Below are 6,000 nucleotides of genomic sequence, written 5' to 3' on the forward strand. Positions count from 1 at the left end.
AATTTAGTGGCTTTCGATTACGCCCAACAACTTTATAAATCAACTATCCCGTTTTCTTTTATAATCAAAAAGTTTATTAACAAATGTTAGGTAATCGGTCGGTTTTTGTTGCGTTCTTTCTTGAACCCAATCTTCGCCTGGCCGTTTAGTTCACATCCACAAAACGTTAATTTCCACGTTTTTTTCTAATATCTAGTAGGTGAAAAAAAAAAAAAAAATAAACGTTGTATATAAAATAGAGGGCAGTTCTTTTCCGATATAAATTAAGCGTGGGGCACGCGTCTTACATGCATCTCTTTTTTTTTTTTTTTTCCGGCCTATGAAAACAAATCCCGGGACATTCGAAATTGATTTTATGATGGGGCGGGCGCTTTATCACGGGGTATTTTGTCATGTTTCATAAGCTTTATTACTAGTCAGAAGGAAGCCACGCGAGCCGCATCACGTTGCAAACAACTAATTCGGGTGTTTCTCAAGCAGCTCTAGAACTTTCCAATTGACATTTTGGTTCCTAATACATCTAAAAAAGTTTGGTACTTAGTCCTAAACATTTAATTTATTAGGCATACTTAAAAATACTGCAACTCTCGCAAGACGTCTACCCAAAACATAAAGTTGGCTTAATTCATTGGCGTAAAGTGGCTGCGTCTTTCATTTTTATGCTTGGTCTTTAAAGATTCGTGAAAAGCATTCGCGACCTTATCTGTCAAGGCGCGTACGCGGACAGCGCGGCCTCCTCGGCAAGTTGTTCCCTCATCGAAGACGACAATGAATAAAAGGTGCGACAAAAATCTTAATGCCTGAAAAAAGCGCAAGTTTAAAATAATTCTAAGGGTGTCAGTTGATTTTATTTCTACTATATTCAAATTTCAACACTCGTCGCGGGCAGCATGAAAGGAAGCACTGCACTCTTGGCGCAAAGCAGTGCCCAGTCAACGGTTCTACACTCAAACACGCATCACCACCCGACCTGTTTGAAAAATAAATAATTTTCAGTACTTTCGGTAGAAAAGGCGAATTTTCTACTGAGCGTGATATTTTGTGGACCCAAAAGTCCTGTAGCCGGGATCGGTAGTTCATAGCTTCAGGAAGACGAAGAACGACGGATGCATTATTTCCCGCGGAAGTACTGTTTTGAATCTGAATTCCACATAAAATTGTATATGCACAAATTGTGGCACGATACCGAACTTGCTTGATTACTTTTCTTTTAAAGACAACATAACCAGGCATAATCTACAGATATTGCAGAATTCATTTTAATTGGCGTACAGCGCGAAAGACAAGTATGGACATAAAGAACACAATAGAGCTCTGCATCTCTACTGCATTTTTTTCCGTCCATGTGGACAGTTAGTCCGCATGACTATATTCAAAAACTGCCAAATCGTTTAAGCCTACCCCTTTCTATAATTTTTTTCGTAGATTAATTGTGGCGAATCCCGGCTGGGTTTGGGTAAAGATCTCGCACGTGTTCAAGGACACATTTCGGCATGATTTCCCGCTTGGTGACGACGTTGAGCTGACCGCTGTTCCACTCCTTTTCTAAGTAGGCGGGGAACGCCAGACGCCTAAATTATCCAAGCAGCCCCAAAACTTGCGGTAGTACACCTTCCGAACTCCCGGGTTTTTTTGGAGATGGCCTTCGCCCACCCTGACAAAGCCCCAAACAATTACGTAAAGGCTGCAGAGGCTATCTGGGCATTCCGTTTCTTCATCAGCGAACAAATGCGAACAGAAGAGAATGAAAACTTCGTAATACCTGCTGTCTTTTAATAAATGGCATAAAGAACGACGGATGCATTATTTCCCGCGGAAGTACTGTTTTGAATTTGAATTCCACATAAAATTGTATATGCACAAATTGTGGCACGATACCGAACTTGCTTGATTACTTTTCTTTTAAAGACAACATAATCTACAGATATTGCAGAATTAATTTTAATTGGCGTACAGCGCGAAAGACAAGTATGGACATAAAGAACACAATAGAGCTCTGCATCTCTACTGCATTTCTTTCCGTCCATGTGGACAGTTAGTTCGCATGACTATATTCAAAAACTGCCAAATCGTTTAAGCCTACCCCTTTCTATAATTGTTTTCGTAGATTAATTGTGGCGAATCCCGGCTAGGTTCGGGTAAAGATCTCGCACGTGTTCAAGGACACATTTCGGCATGATTTCCCGCTTGGTGACGACGTTGAGCTGACCGCTGTTCCACTCCTTTTCTAAGTAGGCGGGGAACGCCAGACGCCTAAATTATCCAAGCAGCCCCAAAACTTGCGGTAGTACACCTTCCGAACTCCCGGGTTTTTTTGGAGATGGCCTTCGCCCACCCTGACAAAGCCCCAAACAATTACGTAAAGGCTGCAGAGGCTATCTGGGCATTCCGTTTCTTCATCAGCGAACAAATGCGAACAGAAGAGAATGAAAACTTCGTAATACCTGCTGTCTTTTAATAAATGGCATAATATTGCTAGTGGCATAATATTGCTAGTTGCACTATTTTACGCGAAGAAAATTGTGATTTTGCGGTTCTATCTCCGTGTTTCCCGTTCTCTTTGCTGATATGCAAGATATTTGTCGGGTGTCAAGTTTTCAGTTACATTTGTCGACAGAAACTAAATGCACGTTTGGCCACGAAGAAATTTTTTTTAAAGGCTGAAGATAGATGAAATATACCATAAACCGTTTCAGTTTTTATGGACGTTTGTTTTTACTTTTCTTAGTAGCTTCAACGAGGCGGCCGTCACTCTAGAAAACACCTGTAGTACGAACCCATATATTATGCCCCAGAAATGGTCAGACTGTGTCCCTCTGACTGCAATATCTTTGACTTGTAATTACTCATGATTATTACTTTGTACAAAAAACAAAAACACAATAGTGACACAATCACTCTTCAGTGTGCCGTTGTTAGAACGACAAATTTTCAACTCTCTGGGTAGAGCTCAAAGTTCGGATAAAAATACCCATCTTTTTTCCTTCTGCTGTGATGTTCAAGTTCCGTTCACTCGAGATAAATATGCGGTGGTGTAGCGTGTGTGGCCGCATGCGAAAGTATCTGAATGTAAAAGAACTTGTTGTTGGGCTAGTTGGTGTTGACTATCTGAGTGTGTTTTAGAACTGGAGAAAAAGAGCAAAAAAAAAAAAAAAAGAAGAAAAGAAGAAAAGCGAGCCAGCCCGAACCCTTCCGAGCTCATATCCAGCCTGCCTAACTAATCCCTGGTTTTTGGGATTGAAGTAGAGAACCTTGAAGGGTTACAGAGATTTTGTCGGGGGGCCGGTAAGCCCATTAGCACTCGTACGAGAAGGCCGTAAAAAGCGAGGAGGAAAATGGAGGAGGAAAGGGGAGAAGGAAAAAAGAAAAGAGGGGGAATCTTCTGCCACGCTGAAGAAAATTTTGAGCCCCCGCCTTTAAGGCCCGTTCACACTCTTGCGACCGACTTCAACCGAGAGAGACCCGACCGGTTTTTAAGCCTCTTGCGACTTCTTAGGACCAGCTCCGCTGCATCGCATCCGGTCCTAAGAAGTCGCAAAAGGCTTAAAAACCTGTCTGGTCTCTCTAGGTCGAAGTCGGTCGCAAGAGTGTGAACGGGCCTTTAGAGTGCGGTCTTCGCATGGCGCCAAGATTCTTGCGGCATTGGATCTTCTGCAGCGTTTTGAACTTTGTAATATGTTCTTGTTCGATAACTTACTTATCTCCAAATGGCTGCCATAGAATGTTCGATACGTCCAAGTAGCTAGAGTTAGATCCGTGTATGCCAGCGGAGCCTGTAGCTGAAGCTTCAGTGAGATGGGACGGAAGATACTGAAACTTGTCAACCTGATACAAATGGGGTGTCTGTCGATATGTTTTGGATTTGGAACAGGTCGCAGTAAATGTGTCATTGAGGAATGCTTCCATAGAAATGGAAGCATGGGGCATATACGTGCCAAACGAACGAAGGACATGTGGAATACCAAGAGAGACGGCAAGAACTACGCAGTAACACTGGATAAGTAACTCCTTGTGCTTGCAGACGATCAAAATAAATTGAAAACCGCGTAAGATAGTCCGATTCCCATTAAATAAGTACTGCTTTATTCTTTCTGCTCATGAATATGTGCAAAGATGCTTGTTCTGGGTTTAAAACATCACCCGTTGGAGAAAGAAGAAGACGTGCTTCGAATAGGTCTGTGCTCTTTTCGTCTCTCTTATTTGTGGCTATATTTTAATAGTATCAACCTTCTACACGTTTTTCTTTGAGCCTATACAAGTGCGAAGCCTGCCTCCAACTGCATGTGGGCAGGTGTGCCGGTCGGCTGGGGATTATTCCTCGGCTTTTCTGAAACGACTCCGCTATGTCCACTAGTACTCCCTCACTAATGGCAAGTCAAAGAGCTGCAACCGACCGATACAGCGTGAGTTCCTCGATATGCGGTACATCTCTCGCAAAATCGGAGTACGAAGCTTCCGCTGCTGACTTGGCAGAAGACCTCACAGCTGGTCAACATTCAAATATCAACGTATTGAATGCCGAAGGGTCACAACTCTGTGACATGGAGCTCAACGACGACGAAGAAGGCTGGCAGACCAAAGGAGCTAAAAAACGCAAGAAGACTGACTCAAACTCAAGCAAAAGCACGGATACAGTTACCCACTCGCCGAAAGTGACAGAAGGGCTGACTGTCATCTTTGTATCAACGGTTGAAAATCAGCTCATCGCAACACTCAGCAGCCTTAAACTGTCAATTGCTTTGGAACAAATGTGCCCGGAGTGCATTCTTGAGGTCCGTCCCAACAAAAGACTCAACCTAATTGCAGTGGACACACGCAATGGCCAGACGACTCGAACGCTCCTTGCCTGCTCCGAGCTTTGTGGAATGAAGGTCAGAGCATATGAGCCGGTCCCGCGACAGTACGCCGTCGGAGTCATCACAGACGTTGATCCTGCGCTTTCTGAAGTAGAGATCGAACAGAACGTAAGATCTCCGGAAGGTCGAGTGGCAAGATTGCGACGACTTGGCAAGAGCACAGCAGTGAAGCTGTCCTTCTCTACAACGACACTGCCAAGTTATGTTTACCTCGGCCATGTCCGTCACCCAGTCTCTCTATTCAAGGAACGCCCCATACAGTGCCGTAAGTGTTGCGCGTATGGACACCGAGAAGCGACTTGCAAGCGACCTCCTATTTGTAGCCGCTGCGGAGATTTACATGAGAGCAACACCGAGTGTTCGGCGCAAGAAAAGTGTGTCAACTGTGGACAACCTCACGCTGCCACTTCTTCATCCTGCCCCAAATGGAAGAAAGAAAGCGAGACTCGCAACTATGCACGTCAACATGCCGTTGATTTTCGTGCTGCAAGGACAGCTGTCCAACAGTATAAGACAGCCAACGCAAATCAAAATGGTCAGCCCCCTCCAAGCCCACCGAAAAAAAGGAATGATCCCATCAAGGAGCCTAATGTCAGTGCTGTGAATTACGCTGCAGCACTTCAGCGAAAAGGCAAAACGACGCAGGGAGCATCTGAATTGAACAACCACCACACCTGCACTGTGGAATCGAAAGCTGACACTGTCAGACCAGCATTGAATGTGACGCCTGCACTGAAGCCGCAGCCACCTCCCAGCCCGAATGCTGAACCTTCAGCTAAATCTGCATGGGAAAGCTGGATTCCACTTCTTCAGAAGGCAACCCGCATGGCTTACGCTTTTCTATCTACTGGGGATGCGCAGTGGGCACGACTTCTCCTCTCATTCCTTAACATGATTCTTCCTCTTATGGAGTCATAGTAAAGGGAGGGAAAGCCAACAGGCCGTGTCAACGAAACCGGAACCCCAAATTCCCATCGATTCTCCAATGGAACGTGAACGGCCTTCGTACACGCATTCCTGAACTTCGGCAAATTCTACAGCAGAGAACCATAGATGTAGTTGCACTTCAAGAAACCAACATCCTACAAGGTGAGGTACGACTCTCTCCATATGTTTTCTACAATTCTACCACAACTGACTCAAA

The sequence above is a fragment of the Ixodes scapularis genome, unplaced genomic scaffold (genome assembly GCF_016920785.2).
Source record: "Ixodes scapularis isolate PalLabHiFi unplaced genomic scaffold, ASM1692078v2 PGA_scaffold8__174_contigs__length_109621045, whole genome shotgun sequence".
Taxonomy (NCBI): Eukaryota; Metazoa; Arthropoda; class Arachnida; order Ixodida; family Ixodidae; genus Ixodes; species Ixodes scapularis.